General features: G+C 46.1%; 1 long non-coding RNA gene across 1 annotated transcript; it reads right to left on the bottom strand.

Moving 5' to 3' along the window:
- Nucleotides 1–6,260: 6,260 nt before the first annotated feature.
- Nucleotides 6,261–11,480, bottom strand: LOC144166776 (uncharacterized). The gene is made up of 2 exons (XR_013321768.1): nt 11,431–11,480; nt 6,261–6,411 (listed from the first exon to the last, which is right to left on the bottom strand). It is a non-coding gene; the product is annotated as an uncharacterized LOC144166776 (long non-coding RNA).
- Nucleotides 11,481–14,596: the final 3,116 nt, after the last annotated feature.

Raw genomic sequence — 14,596 nt, forward strand, 5'->3', positions numbered from 1 at the left:
CGTGTGAACGCAGTGTGCTCCTTATTCTGTCGTAGCTTTGTGATTTTTATAATTATACTGGGTATACTGTTATCTGGATCTGGTTGATGATATATAAACACAACCGCTGATCAATGGCGGGGGGAGGTCTAAGTAGCCAGGCCCACGACCTATTTGCACTTGTAGTTTCAAAGCCAACACGTCGCGCCTAGCCATCTAGGATGGCTGTGCGCAACTTACTCGCGAAAACAACGTGCAGGTGTACGACAATTGGCGCAAGAATGTCTATGTTTCCATAAATATCAATAGAATAAAGTACTAGCACACGTTTTATATGCAGAAAAACTTCATTCAAAGTCTCTTTGGAAGCGTCATAAAACCGATCCTCTTTTTTCTTGTAAATTTAGGCGATCAAGGTGATTACCCGGCCTTTCTACCACTCGGCTATTGTAATTTCGTGACGTGCGTGCAGAAATCTGCTGGACGCCAGATGAGCGTTGTCAACCAACGCATCGATCGCCGATCGGGATTGGTGCACGTGAACTATCTTTATAAAGATAGTTTAAAGGCATATAAAGTATACTTACAAACATAACGCCTGAGATCAGCAGTTAGCAAAGTAACGGACAGCCTATCTCGCAAGTGATCGCCTATCGCCTAACCGTGTCAACTCAGCAGTAATGGCGATAAAGAGGGATGTAGACCTAAAAATGCGAAAAGGGGAGGGGATGCTAATATATCTTAGTTATTTACGCCAATGGTACCAGAAGGCGTAAATGTTACTTATTCACACCAATATTGATTATTACTGCGTTTTCTGGTGGCGGCGAGAAACTAAACCCGCACGCGCACGTACACTGCAGCCTGCATCTAACTTTCGCAGTTTTCTTACAAACATTGTTCGTTATAAAAAAAAAAGAAGCTAACGCTGTACGTATATTCTTGGCGCTTATCTACCTAGTATATTATTACTAGCAGTTGTTTCCAGTTTCGAAATTTTACGAATTCAGGGGGGCAAAAATTGGGGTTTATACCGCGTCGATTCGGTCTTGGTGGGGCAATCAAATCTTGATCGCAGTAAAGAAATATTGAATTGACCCGAGTAAAACGCCTAGCTTTATACACTAATGGGACTCCTAGACTTGATCGAAGCAACTGATAAAATCAGACTAAACGAGGTTGAATTAACGATAGTTGACAGGCTCTCCATCGTTATTTCAACCCAGGCCTACGGGGACCGCTAAAATTTATAAGTTTAATAAGCGGAAAATGGGACTGACAAAAAATACATGGCTTTGTATACCCTAAGTCGGACCTCATGATTTAACTGAAATAAGTTAGCAGATATAATTAAGTTACATATCAAATAAAGAGAGTCGGCTACACTAAAGTTTGGAAACAGCTAGTGGAGAAATCGGGTTTTTATGAGTGCCGTATTTTGAGAAATTTCTTTTCCAGTCCCGCAAGGAAGAATTAATTACCAGCGACCTTTTGAGATGGCAGGATCAACGGGACAGCACAAGAAAGTGAGCTATGTTTCCTAACGCGCGCTTTTCCTTGCGACGTTTGACAAATGTTCGTATTATAATAAAACAATTATCGCCGGTTTATTTTTTAGTTAACGACAACGCCTGCACTGAGGGTTTAATAAGCTTGTAGGAAGTGGTATAAAAGTGTACTACTTTTCTCGGAAACCTGTGCTCGCGCTTTCTGGACGCTCTCGTGAGCCAGGGTGCACAACTAAAAAAATGCGTACCAATCCACCCTGTGAAGGTGGTTGGAAAGCGAAGCTGTAAACGACACCTATAACGGTTACCCATGCGACGTCACTTGAATTCATACACGTGGCTCTCCAAAGAGTGAAACCAGAGACAAGTGAAATGCACTTAACCGCTCCCCTTATTACTTCATAGAGATATTCTTTGCTAAGGTCAAATGAATGCATGATCCATGAATGGTGTTTTGGTCGAGTTGTATTGGTAAAGCACGTGAGTGGAAACTTTTTTTTCATAAAATGAAAGGCAGCTCAAACACGGTGTTAGACGATCGCACGTCTCCTCTGTCTCTGTCGCCGCCGACGGAGGCGATGAGATCGGCGGCAAAGACGGAGACGTGAGGTGCCATTCGTTAATTTGAGCTTAATGTAATTTTTGGTAACTCCTAGCGCATGCGCAAGGCACGAACACGATGGCTACACGTGCCGTCGGCGGAGCGCACAGCGGCGCAAGAGTTCGCGTGACCCTATCACGTGGCATTCAAAGAGAACGCAAGGGGTAGATCTGCACATGTGCTCGGTGAGTGCACCGTCTGTCTCCCCGTCTCCGCGTGGGTTCGTGGCTGAATCGGTAAGACGATGGGCTCTTGTTCCGTTTCTCTATTCGTTCCAGGTTCAATCCTGTCGGTGCCACTAATTTCTTTCATTTATTCGCGGGAGTTTTCTGCTGACACCAGCAGTCGCGGCAGAACCCTTGGGGGGTAGAAGTACAAAGCTCCACTTTAAAAATATTTACGGGTGAGCATTTAATTGATGGCGGTGCAGTCAGTGCGTGCAATGCAATTCCGGTTGTGTGTCGGACTGTGTTGACGAACTGAATTCGCTTCCCTCCTCTTCGTCCATCTTTCTTGTATGCCACTGCCCACTTTCGCCGAGACTTCAAACCGCAGACGGCGCCGTGCTTGTCTAAAAAGACGCCGAACCGCATACCCACCCGGGTGCGCGCTTATGCCGGCGTAGACAAGAAATGCTTTCGCGTTAAAACGAAAATTGCAGAAATGCTATAGGTTACCATTCTTTCTGCTAGCTTAAAACTGAATGTTTATGAGTAACATAAGCTCGCTGTGACGCTTTAACAAAATGTAATGTTCATAAGCTGTTTCACTGTAATGAAGAAAAAAAATCTTGTAATTCGTGGATATTTTAGTGCGAAAGCCTATATCGGCTAGGTCGGCAAAAACACGCATCAGGCTGGCGCCAGGTTGGCGTGCGGATATCTGCAAAACGCGTAACCCTCGCCACGCGCTCAAGTCCCATTGGGTGCGACGCGTTCCATAGCGCGTGCATCAGAAATCTCGCCCGAAGTCTCGATTGGCGTCCAACTTAAATGAAGAGAGTGTTTCAGCCAGTGTTCCTAACATCTGGATTCAAGCAGTAGGTACGGATTATGCAAGTATCTGCATTGAGTCCGACGAGGGCAGGCAGAAGACCCGTCCACGGATGTATACCGAAAAGAAACACTTTCTTGCACTCCTCTCATACGAATGCGCGCTTAGAGATCCTCTGCAAATGTTGTTATTGGGCATTATGGCGCGTTCGCTGGGAAATACTCATGCTGTACATCATGCTTTCGAGAGCCCTCGAAAAAGAAAAAAAACGAATCGAAGTCTTAACTTTAAAACAACGAACGTCATTCATTTGCCTAAAATCCTGTAGAATATTGAGAGCAAACTACTTGATTGTGTATTTTTGCCCTTATTAAGGCGCCCATGCATAGTTGCGGATTTTCAATCAGCACTGCAATGTCGGATTCTTCCGATACCTTACGAAAAAGTTCTCTATCCACGTTCCAAATGTTTTTTTTTTTTTTAATGCAGAGCATTTCAGTAACTCACGATGTCACCCGCGTTGACGTCCGTAGTCCGCACCGTCGCTGTCCCTACTTATATATAAAAAAAAGTACTGTCCGGCGCCCGGTTTCTATCCCTCAACCCTGCGGACGGAACGCAATGTACATGGTGCTCTACCCACTGCGCCACAAAGCCAACACAGAATGGGACGATACGAACGCGCCTTATATCGTTGACTCATTCAAATTACTGCTGACGAGCGCTCTCTCGTCAGCAGTTGCCACAAGTGCAACAACATTAACGTAACGCAGACTACTTAACGTCGTGCGCCCCCGGAAATGCTCTGCATTTGATCGTGCCCCTCGCGAGGGGGATGTTTCACTGCGTCTTCTCTCGGTCGCGGGACCCGTGGCGCCATCTGGCGGAGGCGCGGCACAACTCTCGTAGCACTTTGAAAAGATGCGGCGCCAGCCAGTTCAGGTGTTTAGATTAGCGCGCGAAGCGAGTGTTGTAATGCTGGCGCGGCGGGCGCCCCGAACACTCCCGCTGAGTGGGACGCTGACTTCCTTGTGGCCGTGTATGGGGTTGCGCTGATTAAAATTTTTTCAGGAGTGTGGGCGCGCGTCGCATCCATTAAATTCTCATTGTAACATTATAATAAGTGTTGATTACAGCATTTCTGTATACGATGAATAAATCCGCGCTTGGGAGGCTACTTGGCTCTATATTCCCTATGCGGAAGTATTTTATTATTATTAGGCATAAAATGGTCAGGCCTTTCTACGGCCAGCTGCGCTTTGGCGACCATCAATAGGAGGAGGAAGCAAAATGTTTATTGAGAAAATAAAAAACGGTGGGTGGTACAAAGAAAATTTAAAAAACTGCTCGGCTGCACGCACCGCATGCTGGCCTCAAAATATATATGCACTCCGGCGAAATTCACTTCAAGTTTCTTCTATTCCTCGCCAACAAAAAATTAAGAAATTTGTGCCATCGCGCACTCTGTGAAGGTGGACGACATGTGACACGATTTTTGGCTGCAGGAGGCATACACCAACGAAGGTCGCGCAGGAGAAACCGACCTCATGTGGCCGCGAGCTATGCAAGATGACAGCTAATTTCGCTTCATTACTGCGCCCCAGTGCGGACGATTCCCGCCACCGCGGGGAGTTGGAGGAAAGTAGTCACGAATGTAAATGGAGCGCGGGGGAGAGAAGGGCACATGCGTTTTTGTTGACGGAGAACAAGAATACACGGAACCCTAGCCGTATACAGACAAAATTAAATTATTGCTAGAAAGTATGGGTCAATTGAGATTCTCTGCTTGATTGACGTTGTTTATTTGCTGTAAATGACTAACTAGTTTTATTAGTCGTACGTGACCAAAGCTTGACCCGATTGAAGGACGAGCACACTGAAGAGTGCCATAAATTTTAGCATCATGTCAAGCAGTTTTGAAGTTACTGGCTAACTCATATTGGTTTATTGTGGCTTATTGGCTAAAATGAGTAATTTTATTACCCATTACATCACTTTGTCCTTTTGTCCAGGGCTCCTTATTGTACAGCTTCAACATTTTAGGAAGTCAATAGGAATTGCCAAAACTGCTGTAAAATTAAGATTTCTATAAAATTGAGAAACACTCGACAATGACAAAGCTAAATTTATTCCGAAGCGGTAAAGTACGCATCCTGTGCTTTTATCATAAATTATCTCTGCCGTTATTTCAATGGTGCACTTTTTCCTAGTGCGATAGGTCTCAGTGCTACGAAAGGTTACTTTGAGACACACTCTGTTACTTTTTGCGCTTATTTTATTCATAAGATGAGTCGCAAAATAGAATAAACTTTTATTTACCAAAACTCAATGACACTGCTTTCTCCTTGTTGAGCGTGGATGTGTGGCTTTGGTATGGGCACGAAAAATACTCCACTCAGTGATGGGTCAGCAGGCACAACTGCATGTGTGAGGGTCCTCTCCTATCTGTCTAGGCATGCACTCTTTTGGCCCTGCTGCCTGATGCACGAGTCTTGCTCTGGCTTTGGATGTCCAAAGAAGGCACTGCTCTCACGCCTTTTGTACACCGTGCCAACTGTGCTTAGCACTCTAACCATTTAAGTGGTCACGTCTGCCCTGTTTAGCAGTGGCGTTGGCTACCCGTCTTTTATGTTGTCCACCAGTGTTGGCTGTCCATGGCTGTCATATTCAGCCTTTCCTTTTTTGCCCCCCTTCACCAGCTGCACACTCCATTTCACACGTGCAAGAGGTGACATGACTCAAAGCCCACATGAGCCATCGAGATGGCGTGTCCCCGGTATTACAGCACAGGCAGGCGGTGAGCGGTGCTCCTACTTCACACCATTGGCGTCTCCCTACCAATGTCGGCAGTGGCACAAAAGCAGCACCACCTCAGCCACGTGCTCCCTTTTAATCTGTACTGATCTCTTTCTATGACGGATACACGGTAAAATTTTTTGCCAACATGCTCCACCTATTGCTCACACGTAATGAAATTAAATTATCGATGTGGTTTGAGGACTATTTATTTTGCAAAAGTAGCATGCCAGTATACTCCATTTCATACATAGTGTGCAACACTGCCTAGGCTAAAGAGTGTAATAGGAAACTTTTTGCAATGAGAAAAATGCTTGAACAATGAAAAAGTCTTCATACATGTTCTCAACTTGTGTGTAACCTGACAAAAAAGTGAACAGTGGAACAGTGCTCCCAATTTTATTAATGCAACAAGTGTACATCACGCAGATGTCATACATTTCTGGGTATCACACATGTACTCCTACTGTAGACCAAAAAGAAGCCTTGGTGCTGGGCAGGGCTACGCCTGCAGACGGCCACGGCTGCTTGAACCTGCATGGAGATTAAAAGGAACATGGCAGTACATAGAAGAAATGTAGCAATTACTGGCAAGAGCTAAAACTCGCCTGCAATTATGTGCCACGCAATTTACAAAGAATGTCATGCACAATACAACTGAGGTGCGTACGGGCAATAATACAATGGAGCAGCCTTTCTTGGTCCACGTGAGCGCAGAGGTTAACACTGCAGCGAACCCACTTGTGGCTGCCAGGTGGACAATTTTGAATAGAGTGAAGGCCATTACAGGCACGCAAGGAATGCATTATTATGAGAATTTGGTGTGCATTCGATTCCTGCTACAAGCAAGGCCGGAGCACTGCAGTTGGTCGCTAGTGTTGCTTGTATAGCAACCACCTGATTTCTCACATGGCCCAGATTACTGCACGAGGTGAATATCATAGAAAGTTGCCCTACGGCTGCCATTCACACAAGAACTGCGACACTCACTGCTCAGTGAACACCCTATAGACTTCACTTGCTACCCAGCAAAAACTGGACACAGATTAAAATTTACCTGATTCATGCTCCCTTCCTTCCCCACTTCGGCTGAACAAAATCTCTTAAGTGTCTGTACAAAGGGTAACTTAACTTCGCTGCTTAATTTATCGTGCGCCTTGGATGGTCTGCCAGCATACACATTTTACCGTAAAAGGAAAATTTTCCAAGTGTATTACTTGAGCTAGAGAGGTGTAACTTCAGTTATTCATTGGTGATGGTTGTGGTTTGCGACGGGAAAAGGAAAGGAAATTCACTGGAAATATTTTCAGCTCGGCCAGGTGAGCTCCCTGCCGAGCTCAAAATATTTTCAGTGAATTTCCTTTCTTTTTCCCGTCGCAAACCACCATATAGCCTTAGCCAGCACATTTATGTAATAAGTGGATAAACATACATCTTTAAGAGAAGCCTAACCTTATGTTTCATCAAGGCTCACCATCGTGCCAGTTTGCCACATCTGAAACAAGTGGGCTCAACTTTATAGAAAAAAAAAAAAAACCAAACAAAAGAAACAGAATTACTAGACAAAGCTTGACAAAACAATACAGACAAACCTCATTAATTCAAACTCTAAGGAGACGAAAAATTTGGTCGGTGATGATTATATGGGTTTAACGACATACGGTCAACTGAGTTGAGCCCGCTCAAGACGCTCATCGGAATGTCTGGCGAAATTGTGAGGGAAAGGGCGGCATGCACTGCTGTGGCACCATCTCTCTCACTGCCTCCCCTGCACACTTTTGGCAGACGCTACTACTCCGTGCGTAGGCCATCTGAACCACGTGATGTTTGTGCGGGAGGTTCAAACACCATTTGCAACAACAAGGTCGTCGGCAGTGGTGGCGCGCTGCGAGATAACAGCACAGTAGTGCACGCCGCCATGCGTTTGCTGATTACGCACTCACTCCCCAAGACACAGCAAATATGCGCCGTGACTGAGAAGGCTGCAGTTTGCACTGTGCACAAATAGGGAGTATAGTAATCATCAGTGCATTTTTAAATTCATTCAACAAGTCGTCATGCACATTTAGCGACTCAAGACAACTTTCAATGACATCGTTATGAGCCCCAAGACCTTCCGAAATTCCATTGGAACAAAGCAAATAAATGTATGAATGCACAAGCATAACTCTATTGGAGCACTGACCAAGTAGTGCAAGCGTACACTGCCGCTGGGCCTCTCTGTCGCTGACTTCTGTAGTTTCACTTGTTTCTGGGTGAGCGACATGACACAAGTCAGTGGCAAAGGGGCCTGGTGGCAGTTGCTAGGTCCTTGCACCCATAGTTACTTTTGTTGCACCCGTTACTGCACTTGCTTCATGTGGTTGCACTTCTGGTCTTCACTTGACACAAAGCAGCAGTAAAGAAACCCACAAGACACCAGGCCGAGTATTAGTACAATGGCAGCTGGGTTAAAAAAAAAGTTCCTAATAGTCTGTGTGTTGCAGTAAGAAAGCTAGTTTAACAAGACCCATGCGATACCACCACACCATGTGAGGCAATTCAAGGCCAACTGCACTCAAGTTTCAGCCCGACCAAATTTATTTTTAATGTGTAGTACACACCACCAAATCAGCTAGGACATGAGTGGTGTCCCCGTGAAACGCCTCGTTAATCAGTTGGATACGTTTAATGGGACCCTGCAACACTTACCATCGACTACTCGGTATGTATTTTAAGGTAAAGTCTATAATGCACGTGCATATCCTAGCCAGACTCCTCCACCACTGCCCAATAATTCAAAACTGCCACGATTAGGACGTAAATAGTGTAACACAGCCCTAGCTCTCCCTCTCTCACACATGCACTGACGCAGTGTTGAAAGACCGTGCTGAGCCTTTCAACACTGATAAACAAAATGCTTAATGATAGCACCTAATCGTGAACAGCAGTATGCTCCGTCTCCAGCTAAGAAAAATATTGCTTAGATATATAAGAAATTGCGCATTTAAGGCTAGTCTTAGCCTGTGAAAAAAAAAAAAAAAAAAAGCCCGGATAAATTTGGATTTTTACTTATAGTCTCTGTACAGATAGTTGTCGGAGGCGGTACCTCGCCATGGATTGAACAGTGCTAAGGCGGGACAAAGTGAAGTGAAACAACCACAGGAGCTGACTAATCACTGTTTATTTTGGAAGGAAATATTATTTATAGGGGAACAATGCTAGCATGGTTAACTGTGTGCGCATTGCGGCACGCGAAGAAACAGATCAAATAGGCTGTGATTGTGCGTATCTAACATAAGTTGCAGTGTCTTGCAGTTGAAGCGTGAACCTCTCCTATCTCACCAAATATGCGATTTCTCTCTCCACCGGGGCCACGGACAGCGTGCTCATGCATATCTCACGTGCGTGCTGGCCTCTGTGCCTTTTCGAGACACAGCAGGCCTCAGATCGCAACTTTTCACATGCTGGGCAAGCATGCTGCCGGTCGCTGATGCATCGCACCGTCTGACCAATGTATGATTTTTTGCAGGGTAGTGGAACTTCGTATACGACTTCCTCGTCGCATTTGACAGAGGCTGTTGCCGGATTCTTAGTACAGCTCTTGCGCACTTTCTCTAGGTTAACTCTTCTGCACAGCCCCCTCAGCTTGTTGGTCGACGAGAAAAGCAGATGTACGAGATGACTTCTCCCCTTGTGCCCTTCTGGCGGGATTTTCTTTGGAGCTGTATACAGTCAAACGCCACCACAATGAACGCTTTTACTATGAAATAGCCTGTACAACGAAGCATGCCACATGGCCTGGCCAGATTCTTATGTATTGCGAAGACCCCTACAGCAAATTTGCCTGTTTAACAAAAAAAATTAATGCATTCCCAATTGCTGAATTGTGGTTTGATAACGGATACCGCATGTACCATGTGCGCAGCTGCACACATGGTAGCGTGCAGCTGATAGGTGTGCCGTGAGTCATCCAGTTCAGCCAGGTAGCTGTAGGAATCGATAAACACGTACAGTGCGTGCTGCATCGTAGCATCGGTTGTGATGGCTGACAAAAACGTCTCAGTGGAAGACCAGGCCCTGGTTTTCTCTGACCTGACAACTGACCACATCGTGGAGGCCATCATAGAGAAAAGGGACGCCACAAATGATCAGGCGAGCAGTGACGAATAGCTTGCAGAGGAGCTAAGCGTAATGACAACCGCGAAGCGGTAGAGGCGGTTGATGTGCTGCAGATGTAGATCTCGTCACTCCCTGAACTCCGCCGCAGCACACCGTACACTTCAACAGCAGCAGGTCGGTGGTGGGTTCGCATTCAGTACGTCTTACTACTGTGGACAAGAAAATTGTTGACTTTTTTCGCCTACTGCAGTTTAATTCTGACGGCTATTTCTCTCAGTATGCTTATCTGCTTTATTGGGTCAATGAAATGCGTGACGTATAAAATGAAGTGACGTGTAACGAACAAGTATCGCAGTCCCACACGCTTTGTTATACGGGCGCTTGACTGTAGTGCATATCGGCCAGGAGCCTATTGGCTTGCTGTGCAGTAGCTGATCTGGTAACCCAGCAGAGCGGAGATGCTAGATTTGAGCCCCAAAACTGGATTGATTGATTGATTGTGGGGTTTAACGCGCCGACGCAACGCAGGCGATGAGGCGCGCCGTAGTGGAGGGCTCCGGATTAATTTTGACCACCTGGGGATCTTTATCGTGCGCCGAAATCTCGTACACACGGGCGTTTTTGCTTTTCGCCTCCATCAGAAAAGCGGCCGCCGCGGCCGGGAATCGAACCCGCGACCCAAAACTGGATTGCACTGAGTGCTTGCAGGACGTGAAGAGGGATGGCTATTGCCTTCTAAATCCAGCGTCTTTGCTCCGCTGGGTATCCAGATCAGCTGCTGCACAGCATAGCCAGCAAGCTCCTTAGCGGCATGCACTCTTGGCCCCGCTAAGCAGAGAATTCGCATATTTGGCGAGATAGGAGCGGTTCACGTTTTACCTGCAAGGCGCTGCAACTCATGTTAGATACGCACTATCACAGCCTATTTGATCTGTTTCTTCGCGTGCCGCAATGCGCACACAGATAACCATGATTGCTTTTACCACTATAAATAATATTTACTACCAAAATAAACAGTGGTTAATCAGCTCCCGTGGTTGTTTCGCTTCACTTTGCTCCGTCTTAGTGCTGTTCAATCCGTGCAACGAACCAACTAGCCCAGCTACAAACACTCCTGCAGTACCTGAGACAAGCGGACACTTGTTCGCAACCGTTGTTCGCAACCGATGCAGAAGAATTTGCATTGCCACCAGCGTACGCGATATCGTGCGAGGCCTCTTGTAAGGCACATAGATGGTAGAGGGGCAGATATACGCATGAGCGATAAGTTCGAAAGCCACGGGTCCGAACTAGTAGGCCCGTCCTTTGTCTGAATTTTCGCGCTCTACTGTGGCGGATCTGAGGAGCATAGGACAAAAGAATGGGAATTGTATAATTTTACACATTGCACAAGGTCAAGCGGTAAGGTATCGCAGCAAAACAAGCGATTGAACAATGAACAGAACCACTTACCACTGTAGAAAGAACGTTGAACGACGCGGGAAACGTTACGCAGGTACGTACGTGGCCAAATGGCATGACAACAACGCTAGCCACACCGCCACACGGCTACATCACAGAAAAGAAATAATTGTATAAAACATAGCAAGCAAGCGTTCCTAAAATTAAGCTTCATTTAAAATATTTATGTTTGGCAAATTTGTAGAACATTTTAATGCAAAAACACAGCCGGATGCGGATGTGACGCATGGGTGAGAATAACGCTTTTGGCCGAAAAGCGTTATATCCACCGGGTGGTAGCAGACACTTGCCCTGGAAAAATCGCTCCATGTGGTTAGCGCTTTACGTTTCGTCTACTTTCCAACGGGGGCGTGGCCTTCGGGGCCGCTGACATCTCTGACGTCGACGGCGCGGCGCCGTCACATCCGCTGCACGCTTTGCAGTGGCAGCATCTGCCCCAAATAAATTTGACGATTTACCTGTAGAACTCCTAAACTGTAAACGAGAACATATGCGCTTTTGAGATGATTACGTTAGGCGCCGAAAAATTTTCGAATCCACGCCCGCATCCATTACGAAGTCACGCTCTAGTCTAGCCGATCCGCTGAGCGAAGAAAAATGTCGCGCACTGTGTGCGATTAACAAGCTGTGCTACGCTGTAGCTGCTGCGCCGTAAAGTTTCGCTGAGCTGTGCTACTACATAACCCCTCGCTGGGTTGGGTGGGTGGTGGTGACTATGATGAAAGTGCGCCGTGTGCTTCATAAGCCGTTGTAATGTGAGGTGCTGAGCAACCGTGCGAGTTTCCCAGCTCAACTTTCCGAACCTGCAATCGTCCATTTCATCGTCAAAGGATTTACTGCGTGACTTGATGTGTTCGCTTCTTTTTTGCTTTTTATTTACGCATCGCGGTGTGGCTCGACGCCTGAGCGAGCATGTTTCGTATGCCCAAACGCATCGCCGCTTACCTTATGGTTTTCTTACCGCCCAAGGCGGAGTTGGCACTGTGTTCGTGTATCCTCTCTCCAGGCATCAAACAAAACTTATCATCTCAGGCTAATCAAGCGTACAAGGTTCCCACTTGTTGAATACGTTGAATAATGCCTTTAACAATGCCTTTAAGATGAAAAATAGCGTGTAGTACTTCCTAAATTAAAAGATAATGCCGGCGCCGCTCTTTTTCGTATTGTAGCAAGCACACTTGTTTAATTCAAATATATTGCACAATTGTCCAGTTTTGAATATGCTTTTGTTTCCTTTTTAAATTACGTGAAGTTTCTAAACAATGTATTAGTAGCTTTTTGCGAAACTGCGGCTTGCGTTAAGATGCGTGCTACGAGGCTTTCGGCCACGACCGGCTATATTTCTTTCGGCTGCGGTGGCATGCCTGCGGTGGGAACCGCTGTGTCGTTCCAGTTTCTGGTGCTTCAGGCATGTAATTTGACTGCTGGTAAGCTGCCTGCTTTCTGTCCGGGAATTGGAATGTAGTGTGCCAGCTCTGTCAAGCAACTGTTGGTGGGTGAGCCTCTTACCGGCAGTTGTGGAAAGCCAAATATCGTGCTGTGCTTCGTAACTCCTGAAAAAGTGGTGCGCAGCATTGTTATCTTTTGTGAACGCTTCTTTTTTTTTGTGGGATAGAGGCATTCAGTGGGCAGGTGCCGTGCGTGACGTTGACTGTTCTAGATGACGAACAGCTGTATTGCTTTCATTGCCGATGTGCTTCAAGCTGTACCCAAAAGGTCGACATGTCAACAGTGGACCTGTATTGTCTAATATTAATCGGCGCTTCCTGTATCTAGGCCAACCCTCTAAGTTTCTCTGTATTTGTCTCATGCGTTAGCAAACAAATACCAATTGAGGTATTTAAATCCAGCCCTGTAAAACCGGCTTCACTAAGCACAAACACATTGTTAGAAAGACATCTAATGAGGGGAAATATAAGCAGTGTGGCGCCAAAATGTGGGGTTCCAAAGCCTTTTTTAAATACCCAATTAGTGCATTACGTCACGCTTTTTATTCCTATCGGGTCTGAAGGTACGAGTCTATCATAATTACGCATGTTAATTTGTCTGATTATGTGTTTACATAGCATGTATTACGTACTGCCCTTTTTTTCATTAAGGGCCGACTTGCCAAAGAATGCTGACAAATTAACACTGTTACACTTCTCGTCATTGAATTTTTTAGTGAAAAGAACTGCTGAAATCACCCCTTAAATGCTTCTCATCCGATACCGTTTTCACAATTTTCACATCAGTTCTTACAGTGTCCACCATGTGCCCCTAGCAGACAGCCAAAGTCTTGTTGAGGCATGCACGAAAAATTTTGATGCATATCAAATAATTGGGTACCACTGCATAGTTACATGTCCTCTGAGCATGCCTAGACTGGAGCTCTCTATTTCAAAGTACTGGTTTGGTGCATAAGGGTGTGAATTTTGTGAAGCAACCAGTTTTGCGAAAACAATTTTATTTTATGTTAGCTGAAAGTGATTAGCTTTGTGCCTGATAGCCCTTGGACTGCAGTTCTCTGAATACTTAAAATCTATCCAATTGTATACCCGCCCAATTTTTTACCAATAGCACCGGAGCGTCGACCGTTCGGTCGGTCAGCGCCTCGTGATGGAGTGATACGGCAAACTCGGCGAGAGTAGCCGCATGCGCACTAAGCAAAGGCCGCTGCTGCCGTTGTCTGCTAGGCTGTTCCGAGAGGAGACGGCCGCCCCCGATTTTTGTTATTAGCTTATCACACTGCCTGCCATACTCGAAATTTTTCTCAACACCGGGCACGTGGCGCCAACTGAAAACAGAGTAATCAACGTTGCTGAACGAACCTTGCGCTGAACGAACTTTGCGTTTGGCATCGCTGATTACTCTGGTTTCTGTTGGCGCCACGTGCCCGGTCTTGAACAAAAATTTCGAGTATGGCAGGCAGTGTGATAAGCGAATAACAAAAAATGGGGCAGCTGTCTGCTCTTCGAACAGCCTAGCAGAACGACAGCAGTAGCGGCCTTTGCTTAGTGCGCATGCGGCCACTCTCGCCGAGTTTGCCGTATCACTCCATCACGAGGCGCTGATCGACCGCACGGTCGATGCTCCGGTGATATTGGTAAAAAATTGGACGGATGTACATTGTTGGCAGCTGTTTGTCTTGTGTTACTCTCCGATGGTACATCTTAGG

Source organism: Haemaphysalis longicornis, unplaced genomic scaffold (assembly GCF_048455015.1).
Source record: "Haemaphysalis longicornis isolate Haplotype H1 unplaced genomic scaffold, Haemaphysalis longicornis Haplotype H1 scaffold_19, whole genome shotgun sequence".
Classification (NCBI taxonomy): Eukaryota; Metazoa; Arthropoda; class Arachnida; order Ixodida; family Ixodidae; genus Haemaphysalis; species Haemaphysalis longicornis.